Genomic DNA, 17297 nt, shown 5'->3' on the forward strand with positions numbered 1-17297 from the left:
CATAATTTTTATTTTTCCATGTGATTGAAAAATATAGAAAGACTATTTTGAAAAATAACTTCATGTTATTTCTTCATTTGGAGAAATCACTTCTCCGTGTTTTAATGACAAGAGCAGCTGAGTGAGATTAGGGGAGGCAGCTTTCAATGCCCAATTCTACCAGTAATTCAGTGTAAGAGCTTGGGTAAGTTACGGCCCATCTTTACTTTCCCTGTTCTATAAAATAAAGGATTGGGCTAGGTGTTCTCTAAAGTTTCCTGGAGCTCAAATATGCTGTCGTTTTATTATTCAAAATGCATCATCATTATTATCATTATTACTATTCTGTCGTATTATGGAACAACCTAGGAAGAACAAATTGAGGAATATTAAATGCTTTAAAAAACTGAAGGGATAAGCATATTTTAAGCCCCACTCATGAAAGGAGCCCTCCTAAGGCATCTATATTAATAAAAGTGGTTTTCTTCTTCATGTCTCTCTCCATACCTCTATTAGGAAAAAACAAACAGTCCAGTCTATAATGAACAAAACTGCACAAAATCCCTGTTAAATTTCTCTCATGCAGGTGCCTCTAAAGAATGCTAAATAGCCACAAAAAGCCAAAGAATTCACACGGCACAAACGCTGAACTTCCAAACTCCCAGTGATTTGGGAGACCTTGCCTTGTATCCCTAACATTTTACAAGCTACCGTATAGTTTAATAAGCTACCTTGTTTCTGAATACAGCTGGGGGTAAATACCAGTCCACACCAAGTCCTAGACATGGCCTCCGTGTTTGGAAGCACACTTTTAATAGGTTCCTCAAGGTCAGACTATTGCCTTATGACAGGAAGTGGATGAAGTCATTCCTGGCTTTCCGTTTGTCTCAAATGCTACCTGCTTTCTCAGTTGAACAGACAACACTCCACTCTACGTATTTTTTGCCTGTGTGGTGGCAACACCTGCTCTTGGCACCAAAGCTTTCAGCTTTGTTCTGGTCAGACATGAAGAAAAGCGGGGGAGAAGACACGAACAAGGACAGCATCCAAGAGAGAACTTCTCCTTCTAGGGGAAACAACAGCTAAATGGGTTCTCAGTAGAGAGAACACGCATGAGCTCACTCTGTTAGGAGAAGTAATTTGTGTCACAGTTCCGAAGGCAGGATCCAAGGTTCTAGGCCAGCTCCTCTCAAGCCAGCTCTCACCGAAGCACATTTCCTCCAGACTCTCAGGGTCTTGCTTTCAACCATTTGGGGTGCAAAAAAGGAAGATGAGAGGGAAAGCAAGAGACAAGGGCACTGGAAACTTTTTAATATGTCCCTAAAAGCCTCTTTTATAGAGATGAGTAATGAAAAGATTGGGGCCAGCAAATATATCCAACCTTTCCACATTTTCTCTAAACAGTTATAAAACTGAGAGTCTACTAAGGTCAGAATTAAAGTAATACAGCCTTGTTTTTGTATTTTAAATGGTTTTTTAATGGAATGTTAAAATAGCCTCAGCACTAGTAAAAAGTATGCTCGAGGGTAGTTTTGATTTGATTCAGGAGTGGAGAATGGGACCCACCACGTAGAGAGGCGAGATCACTGTTGTAGGATCTGAAACCCCTCCCCCTGCCACACACGCATGCCCTACCTCATCCAATCAAGGAATGATACATCATGAGGTCATCTCATTTCTTTTGACCAATCATCATTTACTATTTTCAATTCATCCAAGAAACATTAACTGAATGCCTACTACATGCCAGACACTGTTCTAACTCCTAGGCATACAGCAATAAACAAAATAAAGAACCCTGCCCTCACAGAACTTATATTCTTATGTAAGGAGACAGAAGAATAAGTAGAGAGTAAGTTAGAAGGTGGTAATGAAAGAAAACTAAGGAAGGAAATGCAGTGGTGTGTGTGCAGCAAGGAGGGGAGAAGATGGAGAAAGTGGCGATTTTAAATAGGGTGGCCGAGGAAGCCCTCACCCCAGGTAAACGTTAATTAATAATCTCAAGAAAACGAAGGAACGAGCCATGAGTTTGAGGAACTAGCAAATGGCCAAGTTCTGGGTCAGAGGCATGTCCAGTGTGTCCCAGCACAGTAAAGAGGTCAGTATGCCTAGAATAAGTAAAGAGTTAGCAATAAGTCAGAAAGGTAAGGATGGGTCGGAAACAGATTTGGCTTTTCCTGAGTGAAAGAGAAAGATATTGGGAAGTTTTCAAAGAAGAAGAGTCATGACATGGTGTGACTTCCATTTTAAAGGATAGAGCTGACCGTTGATGAGCCGGAAAGGCCCAAGCAGGGAAGGCAGTCACAGACTGCTACAGCATTCCAGGCAAGAGACAGTGGTAGCTGGGACCAGTGTGGCGGTGATGGCAGTGGAATAAAGTGGCTAAATTCCAGATGTAATTGATCATAAAGTCCACAGGACTTTCTGGTATTTAGATGGATGGTATGGAGGCATTGAGAATTACTCCATGGCTTTTGGCATGAGAAGTGGAAGAAGGATTTGCCATAAATCAAGGTGGGATGTGTTATGAGATGAACAGGCTTGGGGGAGGTGGTATTAGGGATGTGTTTTCAGACGTGTTAAATTGAGAAACCTCTTAGACACCCATGCAAGGATATGAAGTAGGCAGTTGGATGGACAAGTCTAAAGTCCAAAGGGAAAGAGAGTGATATATGGTATGTATGCATGTATGTATTTAATCAAAGTGTAATTGACAATGTTATATTAGTTTCAGGTGTATAATATACTGATTCAACAATTCTGTGTATTTCTCAGTGCTCACCAAGATGAGCATACCCTTTAATCCCATTCACCTATTGCATCCATCAGTCCCACCTACCTTCCCAAGAGCAATCGCCAGTTTGTTCTCTGTATAAGAGTCTGCTTTTTGCCTTTTTTTCTTTGTTTGTTCATTTGTTTTGTTTCTTAAATTCTACATATGAGTGAAATCACATGGTATTTATCTTTCTCAGTCTGACTTATTTCACTTCACATGATACACTCTAGGTCCATCCATATTGTTGCAAATGGCAAGATTTCATTCTTTTTATGGCTTAGTAATATTCCACTGTATATATAATACCTCTTCTTTATCCATTCATCTATTGAGGGACGCTTGGATTGTTTCTATATCTTGGTTATCATAAACACTACTGTAATAGACACAGGGGTGCATGTATCTTCTCTAATTAGTGTTTTCTTTTTCTCTGGGTAAATATTCAGTAGTGCAATTAATGGGTCATATGGTAGTTTTATTTTTTGATGAATCTCTATACTGTTTTTCCATAGTAGATACACTAATTCACATTCCTACCAACAGTGTACAAGGGTTCCTTTTTTCCACATCCTCACCAACACTCATTATTTCTTTTTTTTAATTAACATACAATATATTATTTGTTTCAGAGGTACAGGTCTGTGATTCATCAGTCTTACACAATTCACAACACTCACCATAGCACATACCCTCCCCAATGTCCATCACCCAGCCGCCCCACCCCCCCCCACTCCAGCAACCCTCAGGTTGTTTCCTGAGATTAAAGTCTCTTATGGTTTGTCTCTCTCTCTCTGGTTTCATCTTGTTTCATTTTTCCTTCCCTTCCCCTATGATCTTCTGTCTTGTTTCTCTAATTCTTCATATCAGTGAGATCATATGATCATTGTTTTTCTCTGATTGACTTATTTCGCTTAGCATAATACCCTCGATTTCCATCTACGTCATTGCAAATGGCAAGATTTCATTTTTTTTGGCTGCATAATATCCCAATGTATGTATACGTGTGTGTGTATGTGTGTGTGTGTGTGTACATTTTCTTTATCCATTCATCTGTTAATGGGACTCATTATTTCTTGTGTTTTTTATTTTAGCCATTCTGACAGGTTTAAAGTGATAGCTCATTGTGGTTTTAATTTGAATTTCCCTAATGATGAATTATGTTGAGCATTTTTTCATGTGTCTGTTAGCCATCTGTATGTCTTCTTTGGAAAAAATGTCTCTTCGGGTACTCTGCCATTTTTTAATTGAATTATTTGTTCTTTTGGTGTTGAGTTGCATAAGTTATTTATATATTTTGGGTGGTAACCCCTTATTGGATAAGTCATTTGCAAATATCCTCTCCCATTCAGTAAGCTGCCTTTTTGTCTTGCTGATGGTTTCCTTTGTTATGCAGAACTTTTTTGTCTAGTACCAATAGTTTAATTTTCTATGGCCCATGTTAAAGAAATTACTGCAAAGAAATAAACATTTTATTCTAGGAGTTTTATGGTTTCAGGTCTCATATTTAGGTCTTGAATCTATTTTGAGTTTATTTTTGTGTATAGTCTACAAAAGATAGATAGTATTTAAAACCATGACACCAGGTATAATTGAGACAGAAGAAGAGGAAGAAGAAGAGGAGGAGGAGAAGGAGGAGGAGGAAGAGGAGGAGGAGGAGGGGAATGGATCTAGGAGAGTTCCAACTCTGAGAGATTGTGGAAATAAGGAGGAACCAGCAGAGGAGACTGAGAAGGAAAGGAAGGAAAACAGAGTATGCTGGCGGCCAAGTGAAGAGACGTCTCCAGATGAAGGCAGTGATCAACTGGGTCAGATGTGGCTGACAGGTCAAAAAAATAAGGACTGAAAACTGACATTGGACTTAGTAATGAGTAAGGTCAATGAGAACTGACTGCTGCTCAAATATGGCTGCTAGCCTGAGCAAAAGAAATCGATCAAGTTTTTGGCTAAATAATTAGATCTCAGGGGGGACACTTTATCATATTCAGTTGTCTTTTATTTCATAAATATTATGTTAGAAAAAGAGAGTTTTATTTTCTCCCCAGTGACAGGAAGACCTAATAGTAATACTTCTTAGCTAAAAACAACAGGCTTAACTTCATGTGAGGTACAGGTACCTTCTAGTTTCTAGACTTAGAACACTGCAGGTGACTTTTCTTTCTTTCTTAACAATGAACTTTCCCCAGGCCACCTGGGTGGCTCAGTTGGTTAAGCAACTGCCTCAGCTCAGGTCATGATCCCAAAGTCCCGGGGTCAAGATCCACATTGGGCTCCCAGCTCCATAGCGAGTCTGCTTCTCCCTCTGACCTTCTCCCCTCTCATTCTCTCTCTCTCTCTCAAATAAATAAATAAAATTTTTAAAAAAAATAAACTTTCTCCTTCTTCAAATCATACCTGCAATGCAACAATGAATATTTCTGTTGACTATCCTTCTGTGCGTTTTTGTCTTCTATTTTTCTCTCCCTGCTGCTAATTCTGATGACTTCCTGTTTGGATGAACATCTCAGATGTCTCCCCCAGTCTTATCGCCTAGTAAATTCAGACCCCTCTCCAGTTCCTCACCCTGCATTACCACAGTCAATCCCATCTGAAGCATCATAAAGTCCTACTGGTTCCCACAGCAGCAGACTTGATGTCGCTGATAGACATGATATGGGTTCTAAGGACATGCCAGCAAGGGCAAATACAGGTAAGAACAAAAGAGGGAAGGGGCGCCTGGGTGGCTCAGTGGGTTAAGCCTCTGCCTTCAGCTCAGGGCATGATCTCAGGGTGCTGGGATCGAGCCCCGAATCGGGCTCTCTGCTCAGCGGGGAGCCTGCTTCCTCCTCTCTCTCTGCCTGCCTCTCTGCCTCCTTGTGATCTCTGTCTGTCAAATAAATAAATAAAATCTTAAAAAAAAAAAAAAAAAGATAAAAAGAGGGAAGCCGGAGGAGGAGGATTTAACTGACTGTGTGCTTCCATTATTTTCCACATAAACAAGATAAACCAGAAACTGCAGGATTTAGAAATTCCACATCAATAAACTTCAACCAAACTTTTACCTAAATAATTGCATATGCCCACTTACACCACGGCATTATCTAGGCACCTCAAGTGATGATACTTGTTGGAAACCAGCCTATTCAAATTCAATAAAATAACCAACTTGGGGAATAACTCCCCATTTGCATATTTTTTCCAAAATGGAATTTATGCATATAGAAATTGCTGAGTTCTCAAAGATGGGCAGTACACACCAAAACAGTGACAGTTTGTAGGATCTTCTTGCTGTGACATCCAAGCCTAACTCTTTTCTCCATTTTTCTTTTTTTTTTATTAATTTCTTTTCAGCATAACAGAATTCATTGTGTATGCACCAAACCCAGAGCTCCATGCCATACGTGCCCTCCAAAATACCCGCCTCCTGGCTCACCCAACATCCCACCCCCCGCCCCTTGAAAACCCTCAGACTGTTTTTCAGAGTCCATAGTCTCTCATGGTTCATCTTCCCTTCCAATTTCCCTCGTCACCCTTCTCATGTTAATCACCATACAGTACATCATTAGTTATGATGTAGGAGTCCATGATTCATGTTTGTGTTTACCATCTAGTGCTCCACGCAATCCATGCCCTCCTCAATACCCATCACCAGGCTCACCCATCCCCGCACAGCCCTCCCCTCTAAAACCCTGTTTCCCAGAGTCCGTCATCTCTCATCGTTGAGAGACGAACCATGAGAGACAATCCTAACTTTAAAGCACATCAACAGTTGAAGATGTCAATTATTCTTCATTATGGTCAATCTCAGTATATGATCAGCAAATATACTGAGCTAGATGTTCAGCAAGCCCAGGTGGTTCAGTCAGTTAAGCAGCCAACTCTTGATTTTGGCTCAGGTCATGATCTTGGGGGCACGAGATTAATCCCCATGTCAGGCTCCACACTCAGCACAGAGTCTGCTTGTCCCTCTCCCTCTTCTCCTCCCCCTGCTCGCTCTCTCTCAAATAAATAAATACAGTATTTTTTTAAAAACTACTATATGTTCTACATCAGACTCGATTATTTTGGTGTTCTTGGCACTTTTAAAAGAATTATAACTGAGAATTTTTGAAGATACAGTTGCATTGGATTATTTTATTAGTCTATTAGTCTAATTAGAAACTAGTCACTCCAGAAAATGCTTAACTTGACAGATGTCTTTGTTCTATAATATCCTTTAAAAGAGAAAAAAAGCAGGAAAGAACAAAGAAGGAAGATTATACTGCCCAGAACTCCCAGGTATACTTTCGGAGTGTAAACAAACATTTTCAGGGAAAGGGCATCAAATGCTCAAGGGAAAAATGTTGAAAACACTTTAAAATAAGTAATACTTGTTGAAAATATCATTTTCATAATATACAGGAGTCCTTTCCATTGCAGTGAATTTGAAACCTTGAAAAGAAGTTGAAGATTTTTTCTATGTCTTTGCAATTTGGCACTGTTAACATTTATTATCTTGGTGAACGATTTTGCAGAAAATGATGGAAACATACATAGGGAACCAGTGTCCACACTGTAAATTTCTGAGAAAACAACTACAATATTCATATGAAAATGAAATCTAAAATTTGGAAGTGAACTGTGAGAAGACAGTGTTTTTAAATAATACGGTTTTTTAAAATGCCATTTGGCTCTATATTTAAATCAATAGTAACAATACATTTCAGAGTGTTTCTATATAGCAATTGCTAATTTTCTTTATTCTCCTAGGGCACAAGATTTTTACTATTTAAAAATAAAAAAAAATTTTTTTAAAAAGAAGGCTACATTAAGATTCAGCCTCTAAAGAGGTTGAATTCCTAGTAACTGCAGGTGCATGGCACTTATTGCTAATTGGACGTGGCTGCTTTTAGCAAATCTGGTAGCTGCTAAAAGCTACTGTTGCAGTAAAGCTGCCTCACCAACCCACAGGGCACACCTACACCTCTCCTTCACCAAAGCTACACATGTGCAAAATTTGCCAGCCAAAACACAGAACTAACTCCTTTGCTTAAATGCACAAAGACAGAAATCTTGAAGAGCTACAAGGTCACTGCAAGAAAAGGTAAACCTCCTCATGCATATTAAGTAGTCTGCTCAAAATATTATTTCAGTAGAATACCTTCCTATTAGAATATGTTGTTTTAAGGTTCCTGTCTGGTAGAGTGGGCTACAAAATGCATTGCTATTAGCACATTCTTAATTCTTCTCTTTGGTGTGCCACACCAACTGGCTGGTAGACAGCAGTTCTGGAAAACACGGTGAACTAAGTTCTATCTGTGTCTCATATCGCCATTTGTGTTTATGTAGGATGTTTGTTCTGAGAATACTAAAAACACTTTGTTTACATTGGACCACGTTTTACCAGCTAAGTAAAACTTACCGGATAAGTCTTCAAGTTTGAATATTAATTCTTTCCACTTTTTTTCTCTAAATTTGCAGCTTCGGGACATTCTAAGAATACTCTCCAATAATAATTCCATGAAACATTCAACAAAAATGTCCTGTTTCCATTGTTTCCATTCATAATCTAAGACTCTTTGTGTCTTACTGTCTGCATTAAACACCTTCTACAAGGGTAGAGTCATTGCAAGGGAATTACTGAGGAATAGAGAATGAATAGAGAAAAATCCAGAATTAGTGACTTTAACTCTCACATGTCCAAGGAATGAATTTCCAGCTGTACAACTGTTGATCAAACAAATGTAAATCTTAAACAAATCATTATATGCTCCCTCCTGTTTCGTAGCTAGGATCCCACAGATCATGACCTGTAGGAAATCCCAGTGGAGAGCCTTTCACTAAAGAAGTTAATATTATCCATTTCAGGCAAATTTGCCCAGGGTCATATGGCAAAAGGGTCATCCAAAGATTGAAAGCACTAATAATGACACCTGACAGACTGTCATGCTTCCTTAAGATTTAATGATCTATGGAGGGGCACCTGGATGGCTCAGTCGCTTAAGCATCTGCCTTCGGCTCAGGTTAAGATCTCAGGATTGTGGGATGGAGCCCCAAGTCAGGCTCTCTGCTCAGCAGGGAGTCAGCTTCCTCCTCTCTCTTTCTCTGCCTGCCTCTCTGCCTACTTGTGATCTCTGTCTGTCAAATAAATAAATAATATCTTAAAAAAAAAAAAAAAGATCTAAATAGTCTACACAGTGCTATTTAAGTGTAAGAAGACTATGATGAGACCATTTCCCTACATAGATTCTAGTTCCTCAAGACTGTCTTCTTTTACTACATTTCACACAAAAGCAATTTCTTTTTCTCTGCTTGGGTTAGTTTCCAGGTTTCTCCTCAAATAAATCTTGGATTCCTGGAACAAAAGCTTATAGAGGCAGGATAAACAGTCTGAACTCTGACCTTTCCAGTTGAGAGAATGTGATTTTTTAAAAAATCATAGTCATAAAATTAGACCTGATTTCCAGAACAAAGCATGGCAATGACTTCTCTAGTCCCATATCTTTAGAAATTGTACATTTGATGCCAAAATTAAAAACCTGCCTCAACGGGTCTTGTTTTAAGGTTAGCATTCCAAAAGAAGAGAATGTTACTTCAAGCTAATCAGAGGATTGTTTCTCACTCTAAAGGAAAACTGTTTGGAAAACTTGGCAGAATTATACCTGGTCACTTAAAAAAATTTTTTTTATTGGAAACCTGGTAAATGTTCTTCATCAGAGATGTCCTTCTGCTGGTTCTGAAAGAAAAACCACAAAATATCTCTTTTAAAATACCTAGAAATATCACTGATATGTGGGATTTGAGAAACAAGGCAGAGGATCATAGGGGAAGAGAAGAAAAAATGAAACAAGACAAAAATCAGAGAGGGAGACAAACCATAAGAGATTCTCAATCTCAGGAAACAAACTGAGGGCTGTTGGAGGGGAGAGGGGTGTAGGGGATGGTGTGGTTGGGGAAGGACATCAGGGAAGCTATGTGCTATGGTGAGTGCTGTGTCCTGTATAAGACTGATGAATCACAGACTTGTACCCCTGATATGATTAATACATTATATGTTAATAATAATAATAAATATAAATAAAATACCTAAAAATAAGGTAATCCCTATCTAGAACTCTGAACATTCCTTACTCACCAGTGTTACCAGGGAGCATTGACCCAAATCTGGGAAGACAATGGAGAGAAAACACTGAAGAGCACTTCTCATCGTCCCCTTCCCACTAAATATACTCTGCAAATTACTCGCCACTGCTTAGAATTATTAAACAGCGCTGATTATCAGAAATAGATACATGGGTAAATTTTGTTTTCCAGAAAAATTTCACTGAAGGAAATATATACTCATAAATGCACAACCCAGAAAAATCTAATTCCTAAAAAAAGCATGGATAGAAAGAACCACAGCCATGTTTTTCTCGGAGAATTTTGAATATATAAATCCATGATTCTACATTTTAAAAATGATGCATGAGGAAATATTTCCTAAAAATAGGTATTGGTTTACATTGCATAATATCAAACATATCTTAAGGGTCTCTTCTTGACAGCACCAGTTCACACTCCTCTCTCCCTCCCTCCCTCCCTTCATGTGTAAGCAACTATGTCACGACTGGCATTTTACACAAATCCTATTGTATAGCATCTATTATGTGATCACATGAATCATAATTATTATGTCACCATAAGATTTTATATAGAATAGTCTAGCTCATTAACAACTTGGGGCCTCTGTGACTTGTTGTAATCTGTGACAGACTATAAACTCTGTGTTGACAAGGAACTGTTTCGGGGTTCCTTTTCCCCACAGTGTTGAAAACATCACAGTGGCACCATACTGCCTCTCCATCTGTCTCCCAGGCTATGGAGCCCAAGTCCAACCCCCACCTCCTCCAGAGCAATATGGAGGTGTGGAGTCACCCAGCTAGGGTTTATTTTCCTAGCCTGCCTTGCAGCTAGAATTGGCTTGCCAATGGATTTTGAGAAGTACTGTGTACAACTTCCAAGTTTCTTGCTTAAAAAGAAATGGCATGCTCCCCATGTCCACTCTTGTTTTCCACAAGTATTTTTGGTCTCTTCCCAAAAGCGAGCGGTCTACTAACACACACAGCTTGCCTATAGCTGTGCGTACCTCTATTCCATTTCCTTTATGAGTATTTCTCTATATGTGTCTCCCTTACTGAGACCATATATTGCTTGGGACCAATGTAAATCTCTTACCATCCTCCCTTTTTCTAGCACTTGAAGTTCTGCCTGACATACAGCAACTGATTAATGCATGTCAACTGCATAGATAAATGGGCCAACACACTATTTCACCTAGCATCTGGTTTTACTAATTATTAAGGCAAATTTAGACTATTGCAATGCCTGAATTTATTTCAGAAATTTGAAAGCTTTCTGGGATTCAACCTCAATAGACTGAGAAAGTTTAACTTCAAACTTTATAATAATATATATTTGATTCATCTTTATAGGTCAAACTCACTTTCATTAAACTATTAAACTATTACTTCAGGTACCACATTGGCTATGACAGAAAAATCTGATGGCCTTTAAGGTATGTTTGATACTGTGCTATATAAACTCATTTCCTACATTTGGGGATATTCCTTCATGCTTTATTTTCTAATGTATGTAGGGTTTTATATGTTGGAGAGACTATGGTCTGACAAGTACTTTCATCCCCTATCACTGGGAACATGAAGCAGCATAATTAATTTTTTCCACGAGTATCTTCACAAATGTATGCAAAGACAACCTCACAAAGATGTTCATGGGACATTAGTTGTAACAGCAAAATACTGGAAACAGTGAAAATAACTATTTATATGAATTTCTTCTATCCTCAAAAAGGAGTTCTCTGCTGAGAGTGAGAAGAATAAGGTAGATCAACACATTCTTCTATAGAAATTGCTCTAAAATATTGGGCCACCTGGGTGGCTCAGTGGGTTGAAGCCTCTGCTTTCAGCTCAGGTCGTGATCCCAGGGTCCTGGGATTGGGCCCTGCATCAGGCTCTCTGCTTGGCGGGGATCCTGCTTCTACCTCTCACTCTATCTGCCTGCCTCTCTGCCTACTTGTGATCTCTGTCAAAGAAATAAATAAAATCTTTAAAAAAAAAAAAAAGGAAAGAAATTTCTCTAGAATATATTAAGTGGAAAAGAATAATATAAGAAAGTATATATTCTCAGATATGCACCTTTTAAATTATATATATAAGGATTATTCTATATGCAGAGACCACTTTGGAGGGCTATAGAAAAAATTATAACACTGGGAGGCAGGCCAGACCTGAACAATGTTTTCTGTGCTATTTCTATTTTACACTTACTCTATTGTATTTTCTTTAATTTAAAAAAAAAAAAGTATTTTCACTACTTCCTACCAGTTGTGATGGCTAAAATCAAAAAGACAAGCAATAACAAGTGTTAGCCAGGATGTGGAGAAATTGAAACTCTCACACAATTGGAATAAAAAATTGTGCAAGCATTTGCCAGTTGCTCAAAATGCTAAGCATAGCATTACCATATGAGTCAGCAATTCCATTCCTAGGTATACATCCAGCAGAATCAAAAACACGTCCATGGTGGCTCAGTCAGTTTCAGTTGAGCATCTAACTCTTGGTTTTGGCTTAGATCATGATCTCAGGGTTGTGAGATCAAGGCCTATGTCAGACTCCACACTGGTCATGGAGCCTGCTTGAGATTTGAGATTCATTCTCTCTCTCTCTCTCTCTCTCTCTCTCCCCTCTCTCTTTCTCTTTCCTCCCTCCCCAAACCAAGCCAAACCAAACCAAACCATTAAAAAAAAAAAAAAGCCACACAAAAACTCGTACACAAACATTCATAGCAGCATTCATTATAATAGGCAAAAAGTGGAAACCCAAATGCCCATCAATGGATGATGGAAAAACAAAATAGAGTACATCCATACAATGGAATCATAATCTGACCATAAAGGGAATGAAGTACTGACAGCAGCTACGACATGGATAACAAGCCAGACACAAAAGGCCAGATACTATATTGGTCCATTCATATGAAATGTCCAGAATGGGACCCCGCCAAAACATAAAGGAGTTGAGCATGCTCTAAAATTAGACTATGGTGGGGCACCTGGGTGGCTCAGTGGGTTAAAGCCTCTACCTTCAGCTCAGGTCATGATCCCTGGGTCCTGGGATTGAGCCCTGCGTCGGGCTCTCTGCTCTGCGGGGAGCTTATTTCCCCCATCTCTCTGCCTGCTTTTCTGCCTCCTTGTCATCTCTGTCTGTCAAATACATATAAAATAAAAAATCTTTAAAAAAATAAATAAATATAAATAAAATTGGACTATGGTATTGGCTTCGTAACTCTGTAAACACACCCCTAGATGGTATACACTTTAAAATGGGTGAATTTTATGTTATGTGAAATACATCTCAATAAAGATGTCAAAAATTGCTTTTAAAGTACTTTCACATACAGTACTGCATTCGATCTATCTGTCCTGAGAAAAAATGGCTATGAAGAGCAGATGAGATAATATATGTTGAAACACAGAAAAGAGAAACAGTGATTACTTTATTATTAAAGAAAATTTATATTTAATATATATTTATATATAATATAAACTTTATTATTAGAGTGTTTATATTCAATATATATTTCTATATAAAATATATACATATACTTTATTATTAAAAAATGTTTATAGTCATGAATGGTGGACATTTACTGCTCATAAGTATGTCTATAGTAAAAGAAAAAATTTACTAGGGGTTTGCCTCCCACAGCCCATCTGCCTACTCAATGATTCATTCATTAAGGACACTTAAAATCACCCAGAAAATATTTGTGATGGACTCACTGAATCTCCGGGTGTTCCCTGCGCATTCACTATCTAAGAGCTTTTGATGTTCAGTCCATCAGGGATTTTAGACCTTTGGTAAGTCCAGATTTTTAAAACCATTCAGGAAGAAGAAAATTCTAATTTTTGCAGATGACAACAACATGATGCCTGGGATAACACAAGATACGTAGAGCAATCTAAGAACTCGTGGCTAGTTAGAAAATCAATAGCAAAATCTTACATAGCACATCCTCCCAAATGAATATTGTTCTAGCAAGTTACGTATATTAACTCATGTAAGTGGCATAACAACCCATTACTAACTGTAGTTTGCAGATGAGACTATGAGGCTCTGAGAAGTTTGCCCAGTGTTACCTAGCTAGTAAGTGGCAGTAACTGAAGTAGCACCAAACCCTGACTCTAGAATCCCTGCCCTTGACCCAGTCTACCTCCTCTTTATTTAAAATCCCAGTTTGATATGGAAAAGAAAGATACAATATTATGTTTTCTCTAATAATATTTTTAATAAAGATAAAACTTAAAATCCATTGCATAGGGTCACCCTAATTTCACCCTTCATCTACCTTAGTCTTCCTCAGCCAGACTCATTTATACTGCATAGAGCCCTTCACTCTCAACTACCATATGGAATGTAATCACAGTCATGTTATCTGTTAGCTAGGGAGGGCTTCAATGAGTATCTGTGCTCTCTATTTTGATGGAAAACAAACTTGAAATATTAGAAAATTTAACTTTGGGGTAAAGTACATAAAGTATGTTATAAAACACAAAAACTATCATGAGATTTAAGAAAATTACCAAAATCCCTTCTAGTTGTTACAAGAACAGTTTTAAACAATCATCCTCTTCATGTACTATGTCTAGAATGATAGAATCCTCACAAATCTATAGAGGCAAAAGAACCCTTAAATCCATCAAATATTGGGGCTACATATTTCTAAAAAAAGGGGGGGGGAGGAACTGATTGTTCTTTTTTCATCAAGAGGAGATCTTTTTTCAAATGGACTGAGCAGCAGGTGGTATGGGGGGGAAGCAGGTTCCCTGCTGAGCAGAGAGCCCAATGTGGGCTCCATCCCAGGACCCTGAGATCATGACCCAAGCCAAAGGCAAGAGGCTTAATCCACGGAGCCACCCAGGCGCCCCAAGATGAGATCTTTGAATTGCACCATGTCTCCCTGGAGTACTGGAGAGCCAGCCAATAGCCCAATGGCAACAATAGTAATTGATCTGCTTATATTTTAACGTCCAAGTTTGGTTAACTTTAGCACTTCCACTGTTTGAAAAAGAAAGCATAGGCGGGTGGAATTCACATAATAACTCATTCATGGTTACCCTAAAGGGATATGTTTTCAAAGAAGCAAAATACAGAGATAGAGATGTTCAGAAAACAATGAAAAGCCTAAATCAAGAAATATGAGCCACTGGCTGAGAATTAATGATTATTTAGCAAGTTTAGGAAGATGCTAACCATGAGCCCAGAGTATCAGGAGTTAAATAAATCACTTTCATTTTAATTACCTACAGAGTCGGTTGTGAAAGTTCAACCTGAAGAAATAGAAAGCCATTTTCTTTTATAGTCTTCTTACTATATACAATCCTTACAAATTAGAAAGGTGAAAAGATGTGGTTTGATGGTTTCCTATAGGGAACATATCTTTTAGAGCAATAAAAACACTGGACATACATGGGTTAACACTAGAGACAAAAACCCAATTTATTACCTTTCCTTTAAGATCAACTGAAAAATCGGGGCACCTGGTGGCTCAGTCATTAAGCATCTACCTTCAGCTCAGGTCATGATCCCAGGGTCCTGGGATCGAGCCCTACATCAGGAGCAGGAGGTCTGCTTTCCCTCTCCCACTCCCCCTGCTTGTGTACCTGCTCTAGCTGTCTCTCTGTGTCAAATAAATAAGTAAAATCTTGAAAAAAAAAAAAAAGATCAACTGAAAAATTATTGACTCTCCTTACACTTGGTGGGAATATGAAATGGCACAAGTGCTATGGAAAACGTTATGGTATTTCTTTAAAAAATTAAAAATATAGCTGTCATATGATCCAGCCATCCCACTTCTGCATGTAGACCCCAAATAACTGAAAGCAGGGTGTCATGGAGAGAGTTCCCTTCTCTTGTTCACAGCAGCACCATTCACAACAGCCTAAAAGTAGAAGCAGCCCAAGTGTCCACAGCCAGATGAAGGCATATCTATGTACATTCAGGTATCCTCTTATCTCCCCCCTGTATTCCCAGTCTGTGAGGCCCGAAGGAAGGAAATTGGGAGTTGCATTTCTTTGTATCTCTACTATCCAGCACAGTCGTTCATTCGTCCATTCAAAAATACAGATTGAAAAAAAAAAAATACAGATTGAATGCCTACTGTATCCTCAGTCCCATTTAGGTATAATGACCATCATTGTACAAAATACGCTTCTTCACTAAATAAATGAGGATGAACTTGATAATAATGATTCTGTTAAACTGAATTCAACACCTAATAGTAGACATTTATTGTTTTTAATAGTAGGCATTCAAATACCACTTAAAATATGGCAGAAACTGTCCTAAGTACCATTCTGGTCACTTCCAAGTTGCAAAAGAAAAAACTGAGGCACAGAGAAGTTAAGTAAGGTGCCCAAGTGGACACAGTTAAGGGCTGGCGAGACCAACATATGCCCATCAGAAGGCTTGTCCCAGAGTCATCACCCATAACTACACCACTGTATTTACTCTACTCTGCTAGGCTTAAGAGAAATGATATTAATAATACCCTGTGCTTATGCTCTATGAGCTCAGGGATTAGCAGCATAAAGAGAGCTACAATATGAAATGATAAGGGCTACAACAGAGAAATAACCATAGAAGCACAGAGGAGGATTCAATTAATTTTATTTTCAAAATGTGAAGGTTTTATAATGAGAAACATTTAAGGTAAGTCTAGCTTAAGGAGCCAGGAAGAGAAGGACGAGGAAGAAGAGACAGGAAGAAGAGAAGGAGATGGTTCTGATCCCAGAAGGGTTACCATCAGGGAGGGGGGGGGAACCAGCATCGCTGTGGAGTGCTGGGGGGCAGCGACGGGAAACAGATCCACCTCTCGGACCCCAGTCAGAGAAGGAGCGACTTCCTCCTTCATAGGAACTGGGCTGCCCAGTCATGACAGAGGCCGCAGATGTGGCACCAACACCTGCTGCCGAAGCACCCATGGGTCTTGATTGCACACTCACCCACTGCCCACCTGAAAAACACTCTGCCCCCAGATGTCTTAGATAAAAACCTGGGGTTTGAGGAGAAGAGGGAGAAATGCTAAACAAATGAGAAGAGAGGAATTTCCAGAGTGATTCAAATTGAGTAGTTCGGGCTCCAGATTCAAAGAAGAGCTAACCCTGGTATACACCTGCCCACCAGAAACAAGTCCTCATAATAGTCTGTTTAAATATACAGTGAGGGGAGAGAGAGGGAGAAAATACTTACCAAAAATTAACTAAGGAAACTCCAGGGAAATGTGAAGAATGTTCCTGGAGAATAAGAGAAAGGCTCAGAACAGAGGTGAAGGCCGAGGTGAGCGCCATTTTGCCAGCTACAGGATAGCACAGTGGAGTAAGGGTCTGGCAAGTACCTCAAATACCAGTCCGTTCCTAAGTAGCAGAAAATGCAGAGACCTTCAGAGAACATTCGTTTTAACAAGCATAGGGAAATCCTTATGATAATACAGCCATAAATCTCAACTGGCCTAATAATCCTCAGTG

At 38.9% G+C, this 17297-nt stretch overlaps 1 protein-coding gene across 13 annotated transcripts in view; it reads right to left on the minus strand.

The window, feature by feature from the left end:
* The window catches only part of ESR1 (estrogen receptor 1), a 413977-nt gene that overhangs the window by 353759 nt on the left and 42921 nt on the right, over window positions 1-17297 (minus strand). Inside the window, exon 1 of one of the 13 annotated variants that reach the window (XM_082730091.1) lies at window positions 13554-13703. The exons of the other annotated variants lie outside the window; for them this stretch is intronic. The gene's annotated coding sequence lies outside the window, so the exon portion shown is untranslated. Of the gene's footprint in view, window positions 1-13553; window positions 13704-17297 lie in introns of those variants that run through there. 13 annotated transcript variants of the gene reach the window in all.

The sequence above is a fragment of the Mustela nivalis genome (assembly GCF_964662115.1).
Source record: "Mustela nivalis genome assembly, chromosome: 5".
Taxonomy (NCBI): Eukaryota; Metazoa; Chordata; class Mammalia; order Carnivora; family Mustelidae; genus Mustela; species Mustela nivalis.